Source organism: Hylaeus volcanicus, chromosome 6 (genome assembly GCF_026283585.1).
Source record: "Hylaeus volcanicus isolate JK05 chromosome 6, UHH_iyHylVolc1.0_haploid, whole genome shotgun sequence".
Classification (NCBI taxonomy): Eukaryota; Metazoa; Arthropoda; class Insecta; order Hymenoptera; family Colletidae; genus Hylaeus; species Hylaeus volcanicus.
This window is the reverse complement of record NC_071981.1, coordinates 187,338-212,664: the sequence shown is the minus strand read 5'-3', so window position 1 is coordinate 212,664 and position 25,327 is coordinate 187,338. Positions and strand designations below refer to the sequence as shown.

The following is a 25,327-nucleotide window of genomic DNA, read 5'->3' as shown; positions in this document are numbered from 1 at the left end:
TGTCTCGCCACTCCACTCGTGGCGATGCCCGCGAACGAGTTCCACTCCAAAAGCGTACGGCGACTCGGCCCAAAGGAGCCCACGAATCCTCGAGCGTGCCGTGACATGACCTGTCCTAACTGGACCTATCGTACCGTGCAACGCTGCCGTTCTCTTTGCTGCACGGATCGTGCCACAGGCCTGCTTTCCTCGCCCCCCTCTAACTACACTCCTGGACAGAAAGATAGCGCACGTGTGCTATCGCTACGCTCTCAAGAATCGACTCGACGAATGATACGTGAGCTACAATAATTGTGCAACTAAAGCACTTTGCATTTATCAATACTAGACATTTTGGAAAATAACCGGGATCGAAATGATATATTAACACGTTCACTGCCAGACTAATACTCTTGAAAATGTCTACTGTGATTAAATTTTCTTTACAGACTATTGGAAACTGTGTAATGAAACATTTATTGTGCTGTTTAGTTTTGTAACTTCGTTAAAGTTCAAGTAATTTACTTAAATTCATTTTCTGTGACACTTAACTTTCAGAATTAATTTTCGTAGTTTTTCAGTGAAAATCACTGTCACCCATATATGGGTGACGTGGCGATCAACGTGTTAAAGAAGATTCTTATCTCTTTGTTATTAGTTACGATCGCAAATAATTGCGGTAGATACCTGTGACGAGAAACGTCTTTGGAAAATAGCTTTGGGTTCGTTTGCGTTAAAGCACTTTGCATTTATCGATATTAAACATTTTGGAAAATAACTGGAATCGAAATGATATATTAAAGAGGATTCTTATCTCTTTGTTATTATTACGATCGCAAATAATTGCGGTAAATACCTGTGACGAGAAACGTCATTGGAAAATAGCTTTGGATTCGTCTGCATTAAATGTCCACGACTTACCTGAAAAAGAAAGAAAAAATCGAGTTAGTGACAAAGCAGGACTCTTACTCGTTACATGCAGAGCCCGATTCAGGGGTAACGCCATTCTAGAGGCTAAAAAAGGGCCTAATTTTGATAATTAATTTTGAAAGTTTCGCGAAGGGAATGGGATTTCTTTTTACAGGGTTTATTTAACAAAAATTGTTGCGTGCAGGTCTTCAAAATTGACTTTTGTTTAAACGCCTTCACGGGAAGACGGTTTTCTCGTTGCGTATAACATTTGGAATAAAAAAACCAACAAATTTTATAATATATATATATACTGCTGGCTATAGAAGTACAATTTACTATTTATTTTTTAGCTTAGAAATCAATTAGTGCGTTATTTCTACAATATTTGATTTAAAAAAGAAAACCCTACGTACATCTATAGCCAATATTGTATATATTATAAAATATGTTGGTTGCTCGTTCCAGATTTAAATAAAGTCAATTTTGAAGACTCGCTTCGTCGCCGCCACTTTGTACTAAAATTACAACGCAACAATTTCTGTTTATACTTCAATATGTGTCAAACAAAACCTGTAAAAAGAAATCCTGTTCCTTTCGCGAAACTCTCAAAATTAATTATCAAAGGTCTTTTTTCCAGCCTCTGGAGTGGTCTTACCCCTCAAAGCAGGAAATCGAGAAAACCTTCCGTTCCACGAGTCGACACCACGCAGTGATCGAAGTTAAGTCGTAACTGTACGGATCGTTAAAAGAAAAATCGTACTGTCCTCTATCAGAGGGAGCCAGGTGAACGATGGTCCCGCTCGCAGAGACTAAGCAGTCGAGGATTGATTTCTTTCAACGTGCGACAGAAGGTAGAGACAAAGTGGCAGAACTTTTTCTGATTTTTCAATGCGCTAAGGACATCAGTAGGTCAGACATAAATAACCCCGATGCACAGATCCAGGTTTACAGTTCGCGTGCTAGTCTTTTATCGATTACCGTCAGGGATTCTCTTATAATCGTGTCTTTGTTTTTCCGTTTTTAAACGAACGGACGGGATTGGGCCAGCGTCGACATTCTAATGGTACATTCAACATTCGACATTCACACGGTAACGGATGTTGATACAGAGTGGAACCGTTTATCGTAAAAGCGACACCATCGAAAGGAAACTCTACCAAGACATGAAACTGCATATTTAACGAACTCGATGCATTTCTGATGTATTCGAATTTTTCAAACGTTGATAAGGTTGACGAGAAGACAGATGAAAAATGCTAGTGAAAACTGGTGTGGTCTCGCCAGTTCGAGAAAAGAGAAACGAGTAAAAAAGGGACATGGCGGTGCCCATATGTCGACAAATCGTTATCGAACACAGAGGATTAATGTAACAGTTATACTTAATTCCATTTCGTTTCGTTTATGCGTGTTGCCTTGATCCAAGCGTCCCATCGTCTAGTTCGATCCAAGTATTTTAAACGAAGCTGCCGAAAATAGCGTCGATGGCAAAACTTGAATCGCAATTCTCAGTTCCAGTACATTTATAGATAAAATATGCTCCGCAACGATGGTTATTAAGAATAAAGAGAAAGTGCACGTTGAAACTCTCTCCGCTATATACGGAGATATCAATAAGCAATGCATTAACTGAAATAAAACTCGCGTCACTCTACTCCGATGCAACGATAACGCTTCTACGTAAATACTCCTTAAACGTTCGCTACACCTTGCACGGAAACGAGCGGAAAGGTAGCGAAAGATGTACGCTTGGAAATTGAATAACGTCGTCAATCTCCCATTCACGTAAACAAACGATTTTCGCGTGTGGTCCTTAGAACTCGCTCGTCTTCGTTGAAACTCTTTGAAAAAACGATACGTCGACGATAAGGAGGATCGAGGACACCGTTCGTGTCGAGCTGGTATAAGGATCGGATCGTTAACAAAGTTGCTGGACGTAATTGGCCGCGATAGGAGGGGCCCGGTACATAAACGTAGCGTGTAAACGAACGACATCAACGTAATTACAGATCGCTCGGCATGCCGTCGATTATAATCATCGGCCGTGATTATAATTCGATGTACAAATTGAAGTTTGCACAACCGCCAACCGGAGCGGGGTTCGACGATTGTAAATTCTCCTGAGACGAGTTAATGTTTCCGCGCGGCGCAAAAACCTGAATCGATAAATCTGTTACGATAAGAGGACGTGTTACAACTTCACCGTTACTCATACGCAACGCATCGGGCAGAAAAACTTCCGTTAGCTTCCTAACGCCGCGAAGTAAAAGGAAGGCAAGCTTGCGTGCGTGTGTGTACGAGAGATGTAGAGTGCGAGAGAGGGAGACCTGTAACTTTTTAGTTCGCATTTTCCCGCGCTCGATACGGGACTTTTTTCGCGTTCCTTTTTCTGCATTTTCATCGTCTCGCAATCTATCGTGCGAAAGCAAGAAGCACCGTTTGCTACAATTTGCCGGCGTCTCGGCTCTGGGAACGAAACCGCGATGCGATTCCAGCCAGATTCGGGATGGATACGCGGAGCAACGTTGATTAAACGAATTCTCTGTTAGGAGGAAATCTATTATCGAGAGCAACGGAACGAGTGCACGGAATAATATTACGAGTTCGAAACCGCGGACTCGTGTATATTTTGTTGTTGTCTTGTTAAGAGATCTATCTTGCGAAGGTACGTTGATCCTGGAGTACTTCGTTCGTTCGTTCATTTAAAGTGCGTAACTTATTACACAAAGTTATTACACTACTGCTTACTTATTACTAGACTGCGAATCTTTATGCATTTATAGAAAATTTGAATGTACAAGAAACTACAAAATGTAAACAAATATGCAAGAGTACAAAAAAGATTGAAAGTAAAGTTCATGTTATAATATTTGCAGAAGAAAATAAATTCCTATTTAGGTTCAATTTTTATAGGCACGTTCGCGAATATATTATTTTAAAAATCCGCAGTCTACTTATTACTAGCGTAGTTCCCCTCTTCTTATGATTGTCTTACATGACTCTTGCACTGTTTTAATACTGCAGTATCTCTTACTTCTCATCTATTGGGGCCCGCTTATCCCCCTCTAGCTCGGGTATCTCGGGGTTGCTAAGCCCGTACTGTAGCTGTATATCATCACAGCTACAGCCCCTGAGGGCTTCTAGAGTACTTCGATACTAACATGCTTCGAGATCAATCTGCTTCAAATCCAAGGACCTTCAATGCTGAAGTGCTTCAAGATCGAAATGCTTCAATTTTAAAATTCTAAAGGATTCAATGGTTCAATGTTTCAAGATTGAAATACTTCAACGCCAAAAATCTTCAATTCTAAGAACTTCCAATGATTCGAACCTAGAGTACTTTAATTCTAAAATGCTTCGAGATCAATCTGTTTCAACTCTAAGGAGCTTCAATGCTGAAGTGCTTCAAGATCGAAATGCTTCAATTTTAAAATTCTAAAGGATTCAATGGTTCAATGTTTCAAGATTGAAATACTTGAACGCCAAAAATCTTCAATTCTAAGAACCTCCAATGATTCGAACCTAGAGTACTTTAATTCTAAAATGCTTCGAGCACAATCTGCTTCAATCTTAAGGAGCTTCGATGCTAAAATGCTTCGAGCACAATCTGCTTCAACTCTAAGGAGCTTCGATGCTAAAATGCTTCAAGATCGAAATCCTTCAACACCAAAACCCTTCGGTTCTAAAAACCTCCATCACCACCCTGCAACAAAACTCTCTAACCTTGCCCAACGATAATACAAAGATACACGTTAAATTTCCACCATTTGTTCCACCGTTTCACAGAGCCTTGAGATTAAACACCGGTTACACCTTGTAGTAAATCGCTCGGAAAATGTTAGACAGTGTGCTAATATGTGTACAGAAAGGATTGCGAGACTCGGCTCCGTTCAAAGACGATTAATCCTGGTATTATATGTTATTAAGTAATTAAACAGTTGTTAGCAACGGCTCCGATATGAATAATCATAGACCAGTAATCTAGTTACGAGATGTGGTCACAGTCCAATCCTTGTTCAATGAAACGTTGCTCAATGCCTCCAGAAGAAATGAATACTCGTCGTTGTTAGTGTTCCGACTATAATTAATATTTATAGTTATTCCGATACGCATCGATTCCCAAGCATCGCTGTAAAATTCATGAATTCTTTCCTTTCGATCTTGATTCACGAGACAAGTGCAAATTAGATTACTCACTTTTTTGGTTGCAAGAATGATTCATACAGCTCTCGTTTGATTAAAGCAAACAATCTAAACCTCGGATCGCTGCGAAGCAGCAACTTCGCTAAAACGCGCAAATACGAATCTAAAAAAAAAACATTTGTCTTAGTCCCGAAGGTGCGCGTAAACATCTCGCAAAACGAAAAGTCCGGGGACCTGACGTGATTTCCTTGGAATTAATTACCAAAGAAGAACCACTCCCCTTGAGCGCCGAGGCGGATTCAATGAAAAGTCGGTCGCAATCGCGGCGATGAAAAGGGACGGTGTCTTTTCGCTGGCTATCGCCGACAGCTCGAAAATCCAGTTTCTCTGCCGACGAGAAACGGCCGATTTTCCCAAGCTCCGAGGCTGCCGCGGCTGTTTTTTGTTCGGCGGAATTCCTGAGCGCCGCGTCGGCGGGAGGAAGGGCGTCGCGCGCGCTTCGGCACATTTACTCCCGTGACTCCGACGGGCCCGGGGTATCGCAAAAAAAAAAAAGAGGAAAGACAAGAGCGTTAGGCCACAGGTAGACGCATCGAAATCGAGAGGGGTGAGACTGGTCGTGAAACGCACGCTGAGAGTCGGGTTAAGCTGAAACTGCGAGTCGACGACCCGTCCGCACCCCCCGTGCGCGGAAAGGAGTCCGAGCGGGGCCGAAATTGAAGTCTATTGGAAAGGAAGAAGCCGAGAAACGAAAGGGCAGACCCGGTGGGGTAGAGAGGGGAAGTAAAAAGAGAGGACATCGACGAGGGAGTTGGCAGGACCGCTCCTCTCTCCACATCTCAGATTATCAGCGGAATAAGACGGGGATAAAAAGGCTGGCTACGTTGTTGCGGAACTTTTCCATTATTAGTTTACAACGGGGATGGGCTGTCTTTCGAAATTGGAACGGTAAAGGAACTGCGTGTTCCGATGAATTTTGGCAAAATTGAGAGGAAACACTAGAAAAGGTACTAGAATGTTACGAAAAATGCGGAGCTTGGTTTGGGAGATTGATTCCTCGCATCGATACGAATCGAAAAGTCCTTTTCCGTTTTGCTATCCGAGGGTTCGTTGTCGAGATACAGGCGGGTCAAGTTTTTGCGCCCGCGAACGCACAGTCACGTGTTCCGCGCGCGCGCGCGCGCAAATGTGCGATCAGCTGACTTGGCGCGTAAACTTTGATTGCTCGTATCTAGGAAACGAAACTTCGAACTGCGAAATGGTAAAGGACTTTTCGATTTCTTTTTATACGAAGAATCGATCCTGGGTTTAAGATTTTAGTCCGAGTGAAATATGAAACCTGTTTCTTCCTCGATATCTACAATAATTTCCAAATTCGCAGCACTTCGAAACATAAAACAAGTCGATTGGCGTAAAATTTCTTAACGACACAACAATTCTGTAATCGTTAGAACGTGGTTCGAAATGATAGCTACATCGTTTACTTTAAAGAATGATTCACGACTACGGTTCGACTCGATGCCACGATACAAGAATAACAAAGCAACATTTTGTTTTTTATGTGAGACTCGACAGCAAAAGAAGACGAACAAAAAAAATATCGTGAATGTGGCCGTTTCTACGCAAATGCGATCCGCTATATTGCGAAATACAACTCGCGACGTTCCAATAATACCGTGTCCTTCCTCACGCTTCTTTCGTTTTCTCCTGAAGAACGGGAAAATTTCAATCAGGAAAAGCGCGCTCCTCAGGCCGCAATTTGCAAGTAGAATCCCGAACTGTTTTCCTCGGACGATCTCCGTTGGCCAAGATTACTCCGAAAGTAATTCCATTCGCGATTAAAATTGGAGCCGCGGTCTCGTCACGGGGAAAGTCGGGTTATTTTGAAAAATTCGATATCTATAGCGGGGAGCAGCGTTAACGGTTTTCCTATAAGTGGCGAAAATATCGAGAAAGTATCGGCTACCGCAGGGGAGACTGCATGCACGTTATACGCGGTGTCTATAAAAATACGTACTACGATGAACACAAAAAAAAAAGACTATAAACCATACAGGTGTGTGTATTTATAATGCATATTCCTATTTTATACTTGCACACTTATTTATATAATTTTTACATACGCGATGGAGCAAAAGAGGAATACAGTCTTCGAATAAGCAACTCCCTATTTTTATTTCAAGATCCGAAAAGAAGTGCGAGGTCCGTGAAAGCGAGAAGCTGAACAGATTAGTAGAAACAGAACATGTATAATATTTTCTCTTTCTTTGGCTTGTGTATTCTCCGAAACGATACACTGTTAGTTGTATGTAATCTTACTACATATCCTGTTTTTTCTACGAGTTCCCTCTCGTCTCGAGAACAAAGTCAAACCGAATACCATACCTACCTCGAAATAAGCAAATCGCCGGTCCCGATCGAATTGCTCATTTCGAGACAATACTATACCACGTGTGTTTAAATTTTTCGAACAATATGCAGGGTGTCCCAGCATCGGTGGTACAATCGAGGTGGGGGTGATTCTACATAAAAAAAAAAGAAACAAATCGAAAGTAAAGAATAAAATTTGTTCATTTGAGGTGTAGTTGTCGAGAAAATCGGTTTTGAATATTCAGCGAGTGCGCGTACACGTAACTATGGTTTAGATGGATGGATCCCGATACAAGTCGTATGTATGTTTATACATATGACACTTATAAGTAGCACTCATATCATTAGTATCAAGATGATGTGCTGTATTTCTCATTTCTGTCAACGGATTTAGAGTGAATTTAAAGTCTGTATCGAGATCCATCTATCTAGACCATAGTTAAGTGTACCCGTACTTGCTTAATATTCAAAATCGATCTCCTCGAGAACGAAACCTCAAATGAAATAATGTTATTCCTTATTTTCGATTTGTTTTTTCGTGTAGAATCACCTCCTTCTCGGTTGTACCGCCGATGCTGGGACACCCTGTATTAAAATACTAATTGGTTAAACAACTGTTTGAATACCAACTAGTTTAAAGGAAGCATGGAAGAAAACTTATACGAGATAATCCAGCTACTTAAAGATGCACATATCTGGACCAACGTTTCACAATAAGGATAACCACATACGAGTCGGTCGCTAATAACCAAAGGTTGGCGCGACGTTAAATATGCAAGGAAAAAAAAACACACTGTTTCAAGTTGCGAAACTTTGCGACGCCTCGAATATTCGTCATACGATATCCCAATAAAGCACGGTCCTATCGCGAGCACCGTGGTTTCAATTAACGCAAATTTCACACGAGACGAGAGCGTCATCCGAATCGCCTCCATAGAGGAACGTATCAAGATTCGCCGGGCAATTTATTCTCCTGGTACGCGAATGCGAATGACCGGGCAGAAGCTCGCGAACACGAGCAGCATCAATGTTAAGAGCATCTTAACACAAACTGATGAGAATACGAGGTTAGTTACATGCAGCTGTCACTTGGCCGGAACGTAACGTCCAGCCAGTTGCAAGCTGGCGTTTCAAAATTTTTCATCGAGTGCAGACAACGAATGAAAACGCCCTGTAACGATTTATCCGCGATGCGAATCCTATCGAACGGTTCAATAAAAACTACTCCCATCTTTTATTCATCGTTAGAAATTTTAATTTAAATTACGATTCCGCCAATCCCCGCCGGAGGCTAAACGGACGCGAATTTGCGTCAGGGACTGTACCCAGACGCGCTCGACAGCGAGTAGGGCCATCTCGAATATTGGTTATAAAGTATCGTCGCGTCTCGACGCGTCGCGTGATTTAACACGCGTCGAAGACGACCGAGGGTGGAGCGAAGAATGAAATTCGCGGGAATCGCGAATACAAAGAATATTCCGGGACGTGCACGCACATTTACGATCATGATCGCGATCGTAAACGAGATTCCAGCACGTTTCCGCACCAACGACCGATCGAAGCGCCAGTGTGCAACGAGGTCTGGTTACTTCGACCCGTATTCACGACGAAAGAGCAAGAAACGACGAGCGAGATGCGAGGGAAACGCAATAAGGGAAGACCGGAGCGAAACGAGAAGCAGAGACAAAGGACGGACAGCCAGGAGGAAAGGAGAAAGGAACGGATGAAGGGACGGAAGGGACGTGCAACGTAGAAGCTAGAGATGCCAACATAACGAGCTCTATGTATGTTTGCGCGTAACCACCGACGCACGGCGGCCAAGTTGAACGGCTCTGGGAGGAATTCTAGGGTCCACACTGACCCAACGCATCTATAAATTATTCATGCCAGGATGTTCTTTCTAAAACTTCGAAATTCAAGCATATTTCCCTACAATTTCTTCGTACTCTCCCTTTCCAATCTACTCCATTCTTCGAGGGGACTCAAGAATAAAGAAAACGAACTCGAAAGCAAAGGAAAATACGAGCAATGAAATCCACACACGAGGTTCCGTGATATACAGTCGGTCACGAAAATATTCGGACACCATTATAGTTCTGATTATTACAGTGTGTACTTCAGAAATTGATGCAATAAGAACGAAAAGAGCTTTCACTTATGTTACTACACGGTGTGTAGTTAACAAAAACATAAGAGATATTTATTTACGACAACTGATTACATAAATAATAAAAGAAAAATGGAAAGTACGCTCATTTTCATGTCACAAAAATATTCGGACACTTGCTGTACTTCTCAAGTTTCCAGGTTCCAGGAACTGACTGAAACAATGTTTGTAAACATAGCGTTCCTACTATGTACAGAGTACGTTAGAGATCTAATATTTCTCAGTCTTTCTCAAAATTTGTGCGGAATGGGTCGGAAAAGTAAGAACACGTCGTTTGATATGCGACAATTAGTAATTTTTCATAGTGAGAAGGGGAAATCGATTCGCAAAATTGCAGATTTATTAAATATTAGTAAGAGCACGGTATGGGATATTGTGCGATGTTACAACAACGAAGATAGAATTGCATCTATCCCTCAAAGCGGACGCAAACCGATCCTCAATACTCGTGATAAACGCTCCATAATTAAGAGAATCAAATGTAATCCTCGGATAAGTGCTCCAAAGTTAGCAGCTAAATAATGATCGTGGAATATCAGTGCATCCGGAAAACATAAGAAGAGTGTTACGATCAGAGGGCTATAATGGAAGAAAAGCTCGAAAAAAAATCGTATATTAACGCGAAGAACAGGATGAAGAGACTGAATTTTGCAAGGAACTATATTTCAAAGGAAAGTCAGTGGTGAAAAGACGTAATTTTCGCGGACGAGTCAAAATTTAATATTTATGGAAGCGATGGAAGAATTAGGGTATGGCGGAGATCGAGTGAAGAATTAAATCCGAGACATTTGCAGCCGACTGTGATGGACCCACGGTGGTGGGTCTGTGATGGTTTGGGAATGAATTTTGGCCCACGGAGTAGGCGAATTAGTTTTTATCGACGACATCCTCGATAAAAATAGGTATCTGCACATTTTGCAAAATAATTTTTAAAAAAAGTGCCGATAACATGGGACTGTATAGCGGAATAAAATTTTATCAGGATAACGATACAAAACACAAATCCCATATTGTTCAAAAATTCTTACTATACACTTGCAAGAACGTCCTCCACCCACCACCGCAATCGCCAGATTTGAATCCCATTGAAAGTTTATGGGATGAATAAGATCGCCGAATTCGAATAACTGCCATAAACACAAAGGACGAGTTAAAAAGACGTCTGCAAGAAGAATGGCTACGTATTGGGTAAGATTATTTAAAAAGAATAATTTGTAATATGCCAACGCGATTGCGGCACGTCATAAAGCATATGGGATATCCAACTAAATATTAATTTATAAAAACAAGATTTATGTATAATGTTATAAAGTTAGTTTTGATAGTGTCCGAATATTTTCGTGACATGAAAATGAGCGTACTTTTAATTTTTCTTTTATTATTTATGTAATCAGTTATTGTAAATAAATATCTTTTATGTTTTGGTTAACTACACACTGCATAGTAACATATGCGAAACCTCTTTTTGTTCTTAATGCATAAATTTCTGAAGTACGCACTATAATAATCAAAACTATAATGGTGTCCGAATATTCTCGTGACCGACTGTAAATCAAAGTTTGAACCAATTTCGTTGTCCATGACACGTGGTTCGCCGCCATTGTTATAAAATTAATAAACCCGGGGGCAAAAGTGGCTAAAAATTTGCCCTTTCGCGATTGTTGCCCGACCGGAGTGTTAAAATTAGCCAGTGTGCGCGACTCGGGGGGAGGTGGGAAGCGCTCGATTGCAACGCACACCGTGGAATCTGTGTTCCGCACACAAATTCCGCAGCTTGTCTGGATCCGAGCGGGGTTCGCGACTGCACGTTTTTTGAAATACAAGCAAGTTATGAAATATCGTGAGCGCCGTGAAACTTTTAATGCGAGGTCCGGTGGCTCGGTTGCTCCCCTCCCCGCCTTCGCCCCTTTGGCCTCTTCTTCGGCCCCTGCGCGCACCCCTCTATATAGAATACACCTGGCCGTATAACCGAGGCTGGCTGACTCGCGTGGCGTGGGGTGGCACGGCTAACTTTTTTATTAAAAAAGTTTTTCGAAATAAAAATCGGACCCGCCCCCCGCCCCGTGAAGGGAGAGAGAGACATCCGTCCCTCGCGCATCCCCCTGGCTTCAAGAATATACACTCGGAAGGCTCGTGCAAGTTCGCGGTCGCATGCACGGAATCGTATTAAGGGAGATGCATCTGCTCGCAGCTCGTGATCGTTTCTCATCCGCGAGAGGGCTAACGGAGGAAGAACCCGTTCAACTTTGATTTCTGTGCGCGACCTCTTACGCGACCATTGGCGTCGCCACCGTGGAGATACTATCGCGGTGATCGCCAAGTCACCCACATATGGGTGACAAGGATTAAATAAATTCATTGCGAAGGTGATGTTCAAAGAAAATGAATCTGGATATAATTGGTAAATTTTACAGAAGCTGCAAATATAAGCACTGTCACGAATGTTGGGTCACATAATATTAGGTTGTCCGAAAAGTTTCTTTCGTTTTATTAATAATTAATACATACACAATATTTTATGTGTCGAAAATATATGGATTGGCATTCTATAATGCGAGAACAAATGGATGGATGTGTGTGTATGTTGTCCATATGTGTGCGTGAGCGGTGAAGGAGTCAACCGACAGCGATATACATAAACATTAAAGGTAACGAGAAAGACGTGGTTTAGTTAGTCAGTCAAAGATATCTGGTCTGTGCGAACGTGCGAGAATAGACAGCTCTAGATTGTTTTTTTTTATTTCACCAGTTACCGTTTCATTTGTTGTGTCCATCTTCGACAAATATAAATAATTGTTTCTTGTTCGGATTTATTATTCATCTCTTATTGTTTGTCTATAAATACAAAGATTTTCCAATAATTCCAAAATTATGTTTTACGTTACATGACAAAATTGTGTACGATTCATTTCGCTCCATTACTGTTACAGCATCAATGTGTAAGAAATTAGATTGCCTATTTATATAAACACTGCAATAGAAAATAATGAAATGCAACTCACGAAACTTTCTTAGCACTCGATTGTCACGAATGCTAAGCTTAGATTAACTTCGAAAATGAGATCCTTAATTTGAGATTTGAGAGTGTTATTGTCGCGTTATTGACATTTGGAGTTCGAAAGAAATTAAACCTAAAGAAAATCTAGTAAGTGAGAGTCATCTTTCGAGTGCAAAGGACTAATTGTGTAGAAACAATCCAGCTACTTAAAGATGCACATATATGGACCAACATCTAACATTGGAGAAAATCTCATAAGAAACTGTCGCTAATAACCAAAGGTTGATGCGACGTTAAATATGTAATAAAAAAAAATTGTAGCCTCGTAGAAAGAGAATATCGTTATCGTATCGTTAGAAAGAGAAAAAGGAACGCGGTACCCTCTCTATCTTTCTGGTGTTAAAGTTGATCTTGTAAACGTTCAACTTGAATTATGGAATGAAATATTTCTTAGCAACTAAAAGTTGAATTATTCAATCGAACAGACGTCACGAATAAATTGGTGCACTGGTTAACTCTGTTCTCTGGAAAGTCAACTGAATATTGTTCGATATCAATCGGAGAAATATGAAAAACAAGGAGCGTACATAGCTATTTCGTAATTAACAATTCGTATTGTTTGAAGACATGTAGAGTGTCCTGGCTAGGCAGGGTGGCCTCGACAGGACGTGGACAGGGTATATTTTTCTTCGAAACGAGCCACACTCGTTTTGTTCTTTGCGAGGCTGAGTCGCGTCTTCCCGTCAGTAACATTTCTCTCTCGCGTAAATAAAATTTTTTCCCCAATAGCCGATGCTCGAAACAAACAAACCACTCAACGAGTCCGGCCGCCGGAACGTCCGGAGGCACCTCCCCCCTTTGATATGGGTCAACCAAAACCGCTTCACCCTCAGCCCCTCGGCAGCCCTCCCCCTCGGTCCTCTGGTCCCCTGGTCCCCCGTTCGCGACGAATCCGCCTCTGGTCCCTCGCGCTCGCACGCATCACGTTCAAACACACCCATGTAATCGTCCACCGGAGACGGGCAGAATTTTATTCGAACCACAGACGACGAATAAACGACGAATTTTTATTCGTGTGGTGTGGACGTGAGGGTTAACAATTTTATGGAATAAAGTATGGAAGTCCTTGTTTGGTATGCTTTAGTGTCTAGTGATATACGTACTGTTTCCTGTTGCAATTGAGTTTTTATTTGCAAGCAACGCGTGGATATTATTATGAACTACAAGTTCACATCTTGACATTAAATTGCGATTATGTAAGAATTCTTCCGAAGATCATCCAAAGCAGAGATAGGCGAAACCCTAGGTTTCGAATAAATCTGAAGATTGCCGATATCCGTGTCTCGTTTCCTTCTTTGGAAAATTGTCAAAAGAGGAAACGAGACAAACATATCAGCAAACTTCAGATTTATTCGAAGCCTAGGGTTTTGCCCATCACTGATCCAAAGATTGATATACTGTACACGTTCGCAATTGTCGATCGGCCATTGGAAAAGGAGACATCACTCTGAAATCTTTGACTTTGAGATCTTTGAAGATCTCAAGACCTCAGACCTTTGGAAAGTGTTCTATTCGCCAAAATTTACCTCTGCCACTCGACGAATGTTGAAGTTTTCCCGAACACAGAAAAGACAGTACGAGAGGTGGCTAAGTAGGGGCCGGTATGTCTTATCAATTTCATAATTAACCTAGCCACTTGAATGAATTACGCTTCAAACTCCGTATAAATTTTACCGAAACCATTACTAAATATATTCAATATACACGAAGAGACGGGGGAGTTGTAGTTGGTGAGGCCGGGACAGGCTCATTAACATAGCAAAAAGCGTACGAGATGCGTTCATCTCTCGTCCGTAATTTAAGATTCGTTATCGGGATAAGAATAACGCCCGTGTATCGCGAGTGCACGGTAGACGCGTCCGTACAGAAGGCGTGCGTGCACAATCGTAGAAACTGCGAAAGCGGCGCGGCGGCGTCGTAGCAGAGGGTACCAACCGAGCCAGGAGGAGGCCGAGGAGGCGGCGGAGGTGGAGGACGAAGCGGACGGAGAAAGAGGCGGAGGAGGCACAGAGAGAAGCGGAGGTGGTTCGTTCGGGGGATCTTTATCAAAGTCAACGCACGCCGGTCACCATGGCAACGAAATTGGATTTTTTTTTTCCAAGTTTTTTCGGCCCTTCTCGCCGGCGCCCATTCCCGAAGGGGGATGGGGATGGGGGGGTACACGGAGAGGGATCGGGGGAGGTGGAGGCTCGACGGAGGAGATGGCGGTGTCGGCGGCGGCGGCGGAGGCGGCGGCGGCGGCGGCGGCGGAGGGAAAGTGGTAGGAGAGGCCAGAGGAAAAGAGAAAATGGCCAAAGAGAGAGGGAAAGAGAGTATCGAGAAGGTCGGGGAGGCTCTGACGAACGGCGACCGGGGAAGCCAATAATTCGAATTGAGAACAGCCAATGGCCGTGCATCTGATTTTTTGTCGTATCATCGTCGAGGTCGTCCGCCCTCTCCCCATGCCCCCGCGTTGCTCCACCACTCGGCCGCCCCCCTTGCAACCGCGCGACGAAAGGGGCCGCTCTGCCTTGCTTTTTGTAAAATCTCCCCATCCTACACCCGTGCCCGACGCCGCCGCCGCCCGCTCGCCTCTGTCCTTCTCGGTCTTCTCCACCTCCACCTCCGTTGGTTCTAACTCTTCGTTGTCCTGGCTTTCCTATGGTGTTTTGCTGGATATACAGGATGCGTGGACTGTAGGTGCAGCGCCCCGTGCAACGAACGGGGAAGCCACCGACTCTGTCCGCCGCACAGACCTCCGGAGGCAAGCGACCGGCGTTGCCCGTCGACGATGGTCGACGGTGCCACGGACACCCTGAGTTGCACTTGCGATTCTTTGTACCACGACCTATGTAATGTATGATAGAATGGAATAAGAATATGGTTGATCCTGATAAGTGAGATCTCATGGGGTGGTGAGTTTAGAGGTATCCGGTTTCTCACTTATTTGGGTGAAAAGTGTTTCAAGAAGTGTTTGCCTCGTTTGCAGAGGTTCGAAAGGATTGAAAGGATTTGGAGATGAGATGATGGGTAGTGGGTTTGATCTGCAACGATCCAATGTATTGGGTTGCCCCGAAAGTTCGTGCCAATTTTTAAGAAAAATTCAAAGGCATATTTGAATTTTGATATATATTTATTGAATTATATAAATACCATTTTGTTCCACGACCTTTCCACCTTTTAAGGGATGTATCCATGTTAATTGTTTTCAATCATTCCAATATAAACAGACGTGTACCACCTATCAAAAATCGGCACGGACTTTCCAGACAACCCAATATATTAAGGGGAGCGAAAAGTAATCAAGATTTTATTAACATTTATTTATTAACCGATTATTTACTGGCGGGACTTATATAGAAACAACTCTATGAGATAATATAAGACCAAGATGGACCAGATTTTAAAATCTTTGAGAGAGTCAGTAAATAAAGGGTTAAAGAAATCTTAAATACTAATCAACAAAATAATTTCCATCATTTTCTAACACTTTTTAAAAAAGTCCCACGATTTTTCGTCGAAAAACTTTTCCTGGTCGAAGACATTTCGATTACTTTTCCCCTCTAATACTTATACGACAACATGGGGGTAGTGTAACTAAAACATCCACTGGAAAGAAAGAACTTTTGGCAAGTAGAAAGGTAGTGGATCTGCCGTTGTAGTAAATTGTATGTATCGTAACACAAGGTGGTCGGTCTTGTGAAACAAGGATTTTTTATCGAGTCGAAGGGACTACCTCAACAAGCTATGTCTATCGTGGATGGCCTAAGTTGCTCACTGAATCTTGATGAATGTGCAGATAAACTAGTCACCATAATGGATCGCACTTGGAAACTTACATAGCACTGCTTCTTATATAGCAAGCTGTCCGACGTAATTAAGACATCCTTTCGAAGCAAAGATCTTCTACGAAGTAGACGGGTTCGATGTCTCTACGTCTACCTAGCTAAGCCTCTTGGCTACCTAGAGGATACGCTTTGAATCTTGATGAATGTACAGATAAACTAGCCACTTGAATGGATTACGCTTCGAACCCTTCTTACGTAGAAAGCTGTTTACCGCGACTATGTCCTCTCGAACCAACAATCTACGAAGTACGTTGCTTCGAACGATGTCTATTTACAAGCTACATTCCCTCTCGATCGTCGACGCTATTCTTCGAATTTTTCCTCTCGAGGCATTCCTGGAAATTCGTGACTCAATTTAGCACTTGTTTACTAACGACTGTCGATACACGCTGACTCTCCAGTTTTTGCGGGATTTCTTCGAATTCCAGGGAAACGCGTAACTGTTGGGACTTCTCGGATTTCTCGGAGCGAAATCCATCCTATGGTTAATTTAGAATTTTGATAGTATACAATCGTGTGTGTAATTACGAATTCGTCGAGATACTGTATGGAAGATGGCAAGTACGTAGCAGACTGCACGGAAACAGTGGTCTCTATTTATCTGCGTGAACTCTCGTTATAATTTCAATGACGCGCAGAGAGATTCGGCTTGGGCCAAATATAAATGGCCCTTGGTATTATAAAAATACTTTCGGCAGAACGGGGTTGGCCCTCTTCCGTGTATTGGGGGCTCGGACTAGGCCACGTCCTTTGACCAAGTTTGCGTGTCACGGGTTAACCCTACCACACCATGCTTCGTTTTTACGAACATTGCCAGCTCTATGGACATTTATTTAACTAACACCTATGAAGATTTCTACTACGAAAGAAGAAGCTGGTATAAACCATGAAGAACCAATTTGAAGCCTCGAATATCCCATTTTATTTAACCTTTTACAACCAGTTTGCAATCCTAGAAATTAATGCCGAATGGTAACTCCTTGTATTACGCTGACACTCGGAAAAACCCGTGCAAACCTGTGGGATCGAATGGTCGCACTTTTTCGCACAATTTCGTTCGCAAACAGATTTTCAAGTTGGGTCTAAAATTTTCGTCACAAGTCAGACTCGTGATTTTCGAGCTTGGCCTACAATTTTTATCACAAGTCAGACTCGTGATTTTCAAGTTTGATCTTAAATTTTCATTACGAGTCAGACTCGTGATTGTCAAGTTTGGCCTAAAATTTTTATCACGAATCAGACTCGTGATTGTCAAGCTTGGCCTACAATTTTCATCACGATCCAGACTCGTGCAAACACCACAAGGAATTAAATAACCTCGAGAGTTTGATTATTCCTTGCAATCGAGTTTCTCGAAGAGTTAAGGCTCCGGTCGCAGCCAGTTGTCTTTTTCAGAATCTCGCGAGTATGCGTTCCCTCTGTACCCCTTTCCCTTTCCCCGCTTCCCCTGTACGCTCGTTCCTGGGCCGGCGTGGCGGTGCGAGTTCAAAGCTCGAGAGCGGGAAAGAGTGCGGGAACTTCCGGTGGAACGATCCGGCGAGCCAGGCATTCCGTGGCTGCGAAGTTCGAGGCTCGACGGGCCCGAGGCTCGCTCTTAATGGCGGCAAATTCAGCGGCGGAAGTGTGCTTTCGAGTTCTCGAGCGTGACTCGAAGCGATCGAGCCGAACGAGATCGTTGTTTGCCCGGTGAAGCTGTTTCGTAAACAGCTGGTCGACGACCGCGTTCGACGATGTGTCCCCCTCCCTGGGCCACGCTTCAGCGTCTTCTTCGTCGGAATTAATTAGGCGTACGACGGAGAAGGGCAGAATTTTGCTCACAAACAGATCATTTAAATGTGGACGCGAACGGTCGTCGGAATTTTGAATTTTGATAACGTGCTAAACATTTTCAAGGGTAATTAGCACACGCGTGCACGCGGTTAGTTTCTAAATGATTTCAAGTATTGTGATGTGAATTTGATCAATAAAATTGCTAATATGCTTTTGGGGATAGATAGATTAAAAACTGATCCACCCTTGTCTTAACTTTGAATCTTAAAAAGTGAGAAATACTCGTAGTTGTAGTTGTACAATTCAATACTTTATTTAAGTATTAATAGGGTATTACCCATCTCTGCGCATTGGTAAGTTGTTGACACTTCTTCTGTTCAGATAGAACGTTATTAGACATTCTAGGAACCTTTTATTCCGATAATTATTAATTCATTTCATCCGCCTTCAAACTGACCGCTAAACAAATGAAAGAAATCGGAAACACTATGCGGGACGCGTCGTTCGCGAGAAAGTAAGACGCACTATTGATCGGTGTTAACAACCGGAAGTAACATGACACGCTATTGACACGTTATAAATAAGAAGGAGGCAGCTGTAGAATACGGCTTTCGAGACAGCCAGGTAATTTAAAATCAAACAGTCGATTTTTTTAAAAATTCGAGCCTTCTAAGAGTATCCAATTTTTTCCAGCATAAAAATGTCTCCAAAAAATGTTGCACAGAAACCAAAACATTTCCAGTCGGAGAGAAACAAATTCATTTGAATATCAAATTCTCAGGCGATCCTCCGGAGTCGTATATCCCGAAATATATTTAATAAGCATGCATAAGCCTTTGTTTATACGCCGAGGAGTTCTCCTTCCTTTCTCCCTTCTTCCTCTTTCGGCTCTATCGATCCAGAAAAATTCCGCGAACCGAAACGCGGAAACGCGTGGCACACGATCGCCGAGCGGCAAAAACACGGCCCGCTCGCTCGAATTTCGCTTAATATTTCATGAATCACGGAATCGCGAAGTGCGTTATTCGTGTCAACCATCTGTGCGAGCGGTGAATGTGGTTTGCGGGAGTCGTCGACGCCGGCCGACTATAGTTGGCGGATGAACTCCTTGGGGAATCGATCGACTATTGCCCGATTCCCTCCGCTGTCTTACGCGCGTTTCTGCGTCAATCGAGCCCCCTTTGCATGCCTATCGTGCAATATTTACACGCGTCCAATTCGAAAAGGGTCTAGTTACCGACGGAAACATTACGCCGGTGTCGCGTGCATCGCGAGGGGAACCGCTCCGACAAATTGCCGCGAATCCTGTCTAAGAGGCGCCACGTGGGTATTTCGCTCGGGGAAAATCTGTAGGGTATGATTCGCAATATTACATTGCAACTCTATCGATGTGATATAGACATTAATTCAATGTACTCTTTGAAGCTCTCTAATGTACTCTTCGAGGGGAAGAAAATAAAATACATGCTGTGTGTAGAAGGATAGTGTTTAACTTAAGGTCGATTCAGACTATATGACACGTTCCAGCAACGACACGACGAAACATTAAAACACGCGTTTTAATGGAACTATTCACACTATTCCCGTTGACGGAACGTTTAGGTCGGTATCTGTTAACACGTTAATCGCCACGTCACCCATATATGGGTGACAGTGCTTTTCACTGAAAAACTACGAAAATTAATTCTGAAAGTTAAGTGTCATAGAAAATGAATTTAAATTAAATACTTGAATTTTGATGAAGTTACAGAACTAAATACCTAAATAAATATTTCAATACGCAGTTTCCAAAAGTCTGTAAACAAAATTAAATCGCAGTAGAAATTTTCAAGAGTATTAGTCTGGCAGTGAACGTGTTAAGTGTGAATAGTTTCATTAAAACGCGTATTTTAATGTTTTGTCGTGTCGGTGCCGGTACGTGTCGTTGTCGGAACGTGACGGTTCGTGTCGTGTAGTCTGAATCGACCTTTACGCGTTTCGACTTGTTTTTTTTCCGTTTAGCGTTAGTTCGTAGCATCGCCACTGGATGGTAAATTTAAATTTTTTAAACTAGTGACTTTTCCTTATCTTTGGTTCATCGTTGGTTCACAACATTGTCACTGAATGGTAAATTTAAATTTCTTAGGCTAGTGAATTTTTCGTATCTTTCCCTTTCCCATCTATTTTCCTTTTTAGGAAAATAAATACACGAGCCCTTTTTCAAAAATGTATTTTTACTCCAGAGTACTGGACCAACGAATAGCGTTAGTTTCTGTACGTTTACGTCGCGCGATTCCTTTTCACATTCATTACTACAAACTTAATCACTGTAGTCGATAAAAACGTCATACGATCGAGTAATTCCTGACGTCAATACGACACGCCGATTATGCAAAACAATTTTCCCTTGGCGAAAACGCAACTGCATCAGAAGCGAGCACCAGGTTATCCGGATAATGCAAATTTCGATGTTATAACAACAATAGAAAATGTTCAAAAAATTACAAAGGTTTCTTCAGACAATCTAATGGATTATTTTTAACGTTAAAATTCACTGGACAGGAATGATAAATTTACACTATATTAAAAAACTTATTAAATTAAAGTCTCGTTTAAAATAACCTCCCAAGCAATTTAAACTACAAATATTGAAATTCCTGTACAACGATAATTAAAACTGCCACGATTACTTCGAATCTGAAGTTCGCTAAATTGAAATTATTATCTCGGTTAAATTAAAATACTATTTAAAACTCGCGCGAGTTTATTAACGCTCGGTTAGACAGCCTTGAATGAACCACATTTTTGTAACGAAACCCGATAGACGGAGACGGTTGTGAATTAATAAACAAACACAAAAATGTCGGCCGATTAATCGAATGAACGTCAGGAATCGCGATGGTTTTAATCGTCATCTATTATTAAAATGAAATTCTGCCAGTCGCCGAGCGCGGCTTGTCGGATTTCCAAAGAATCGCGGTTAAAACGCAACAGGTTTTCGGAGACGGGACGGATTCGAGTTCTCGATCTGGCTCGTTCCTACGGATATCAGGGAACCTTGCCCTTTCCGTGCACGGGCTCGGATGAACCATGCCTTTTACGCTTTTACCTCGAGTTCGGGTTCGCCGCGCTTAATAAGGATAACAACGACCACCACCCAGAATAGAAGCGTTCCAGTTAACTTTCCGCAGTCTTTACCGTTGCTCTAAAAATTCGCACGTCCTTTCGCTCTTTCCACGAATGATAACACGACACCAGATGTGTGCTAATACGGTCCGGAAAACACGGAGAGTTTAAATCCTGGCTATTTACAAAGTTGGACAATTTTTAAGTCTCTAACAACGCGACGAACGATGCATGCAACAATTACAGTTACTTTTCGTATCGGGTAGTGATTCATTTTACATTATATCTCGAAGACGCAAATAATGAATCATCTGGATTATTTGCGAAGCATATAACTGGGGCAAGTAAATAATCTCTGCTCTATTATCCGCGAAACTAAAAATACGATACTATGTAGCATTTCACTGATTAATACGAATACATTTTCCTGGATTTGTTAAACGGGTTTAATTTTAAATCGTTACTGTGCTTTAGAAAATTCGTACATTTGAGAGAATCGCGGAGATGGTTTAAAGATACAAAAGAAGATGGGAATGTGTGTCACCAGATAATTAGAAAAGTGAACTAAATATCACAGGTGAGAGTGCACGTGCGATATGCCAACGTCATTAAGAGTATACATATAATTGATGCGTTAGACTATTAAAATATTACTCCTCAGAAGAAATAATAATGACAACTGAACATAATCTCTAGGATTACATAGTTGGCTACCATTCGTTTCTTGCAGAATCGTACGTTTGAATATTTTTTTTCCTGAGGAATAATTCTTGTTTTTAATTTTCGCGAGGAAAATTGATCTTCCAAAGGTCTTTCCTCCGAGTTCACAAAGCGATGAGCGCTCTTATCTGTCACCACGTTTCTCCAACGTCGTTAACGTGTCGTAACATCCTGGCAACGGCGCGATACAATGACCGAGCGTTTCTGCGAACGGACTCGGTCCGAACCGATCGGAACAACCGGCACCGTGCCATTCCGCTAATCGAAAAAGTCTATCGCCACGTATAGGCGGCGAGAAAAAGAAGAAAAAACATATGCGATCGTTGGAGAGCACGTACGTTTCAACACCATTTTTCCAACGTCACTTCTGATCCTCTAACGATCGGTGAGGTCTGATCTCGTATTCTACAAAAATGGAGGAATACGCAACCGAGGCATTACTATTCATAAATTCTCACGTATAATCGGGATCCAACGATATCCGTCATTAGGCTTATTAATTATCGGCTCCAAACCTTACGTCGAGCATCCTAGATTCACCGAACTATCGCAATTCTGCGAAAAAACATCCTACTTGTATGAACTATTCGATTAAATATCAGGTTGTCCCAAAAGTTTCTTTCGCTTTATTAATAAGTAACACATGCACAATAGTTTATGTTTTATGTTACACTACTGAATTGTGCACGATTCATTTTGCTCCATTACTGTTACAACATGAATATCTACGAAATTAGATTGTCTATTTATATAAACACGACCACATAAAATAACTGAGTGCAACTCGCGAAAGAAACTTTCGGTCTGGTGTCTAAATATTAATTTCTATTTTCTATTTGACGAGTAAAGGTCAAGTCAGACTATACGACACGGACCGTCACGTTCCGGCAACGACGCGTAGCGGCACCGACACGACAAAACATTAAAACACGCGTTTTAATGGAACTATTCACACTATTCCCGTTGACGGAACGTTCAGGTCGGTGTCTGTTAAGTGTAAATAGTTCCATTAAAACGCGTGTTTTAATGTTTTGTCGTGTCGGTGCCGGTACGTGTCGTTGCCGGAACGTGACGGTCCGTGTCGTTACAGTTTGAATCGACCTTAACGGATAAACGGTAGGTTGTCTTTTATTCGAAATTTTGTTCGCAGACAAGAAAGGTAAAAGTTACGGTCCCCGTCCTGTATGCAGATGTTTGGCAAAATTTTCCGCCCGCGGATGTATGCCCTACCCGAGCCCCCCCCCGAATTAATCCTCGTCACGTGACGTCCTTATCGGGGCGCAGCATCGACAGAGAGGAGAAAAATCGAATCCTCGACCGATCGATTCGCACAGCTGGTTTTCCACGGCTGGCACGTACGCGCGGAGAGACAGAATAAACAACTCCACGCGTGTGCGTGATGCGTGATGCGTGAGCCATGCGCCACGCGGTAGCGATGGCAACGACCTTCTCTCGAACGCAAACTACTTCAACTCAGAAATTAACAATTTCTCATCTGGATAAACGTTTCGAATGACAAATGAATTTCGAATGACAAACTACACTGTTTGCTCAACTTACTTGTTGAGCAAAAATGAGAATTTGAATTATACAATGAAATTGCGATAAATAGATCATGGCAATCATGGTAATAGCCATCGACTGTATCTATGTTATAATTCAACAAATTTTTAATTAGTTATATCAAGATTACTGGAAATTATTATCTATGTTAAACCGGACTTTGGGGTATCTCGAGAGTACTAGAATCACGTTGCGACAGGTTTACAAGTGGTTTTCGTATGTTTAAGCACGCGTGTTAACAGTTATTTCATTTGATTACTCTTGACATTCTTCTCACTACTTCCACGAGCAATGAGAGCGCCCATCGTGTTCCAATAATTTAATAAATATAATTAATTCACTCTAAACCGCGAACCCTGTACCAAACAACACATGTCGAAAACATCAAAGACGATATCAACGTTGCAAAAATAAAACAGTAAAACAGTAAAACATTAAATAAAAACAGTTAATTATTAGGTTGTCCCGAAAGTTTCTTTCGCGAGTTGCACTCAGTTATTTTATGTGGTCGTGTTTATATAAATAAACAATTTAATTTCATAGATATCCATGTTGTAACAGTAATGGAGCAAAATGAATCGTGCACAATTGAGTAATGTAACATAAAACATAAAATATTCTGCATGTATTACTTATTAACGCATCTTGCGCGAGAAGCGACTAAAGTCGTTTTGCATGGACTATTGCGCCGCCCCACGGCGAGAAAACACCTACTGTCCGTTAATCACAGGATGGACAACGATAAAATAGAATGCGAAGATGAAGATATGTATGCAGATAGTTTATCGAATTGCGATGACTAGGTTACCAATGATGATTGTAGTGACGACGAAATTATATATCGTTCTAGAACTATTATTCAACGAATAATTTCAAGCAGTTCTGATTCAAGCCCGGATTCGGATGATTCTGATTCTCAAGAAGAATGGTCATCAGTAGACAAACGCCCAGTCTTGGAAGAGTTTTTAGGTCGATCAGGAATAGATACGCAAAACGTTCCGGATAATGTAGCGGATACTGTAGCTTTATTTATTGGCGATAATTTGTTTACATTCCTTGTAGAAGAGTCAAATTGATATTATTATAAAAATGGAAAGACATTACGATACAAGACATGAAGAAAGTTTTGGGGCTTATTCTTCTTATGGGACAAGTCCGTAAGGACCGAAAAGAGGATTATTGGAGCACGGATCCGTGTATAGAAACGCCAATTTTTCCGAAAACAATGACAAGAGACAGCTTTCGTACGTTATGGAAGACCTGGCACTTCAATAACAATCGAAAGTCAGACCACTACTGAACTACTTTGTTCCCAAGTTTATTAATGTTTATAAGCCTAAAGAGAAACTAAGTTTTATTTTATAAATACCTAATGTTCACAAACTGCAGCTATTTTGTGCAGAAGTAATTTTGTGTACGAATTGTAAAAAATCGCCCGCTACCCGTTGAGAGTTTGGCGGCAAAGCATCCGCGCAAGATGTGTTAATAAAGCGAAAGAAACTTTTGGGACAACTTAATAGTTCACTTATTCGAGTGCGAAGTAATTACAATTTGGACTATAGCACCCCTTAGTCCAGCAAATAAAGACACGAACGTTCTCTACAGATTCTGTCGAACGAAAAATACCTAATTCAGTAAAAAGAGAAATTTTTTAAGACCATAGTAAGATGTAAGACTATCGATGCTTCCTCGATGGGTGAAAATTCGTCAACAACA

At 41.8% G+C, this 25,327-nt stretch overlaps 1 protein-coding gene across 10 annotated transcripts in view; it reads right to left on the bottom strand.

Moving 5' to 3' along the window:
- The window catches only part of LOC128877785 (uncharacterized), a 175,466-nt gene that overhangs the window by 89,708 nt on the left and 60,431 nt on the right, over positions 1-25,327 (bottom strand). The gene's annotated exons all lie outside the window — the stretch shown is intronic.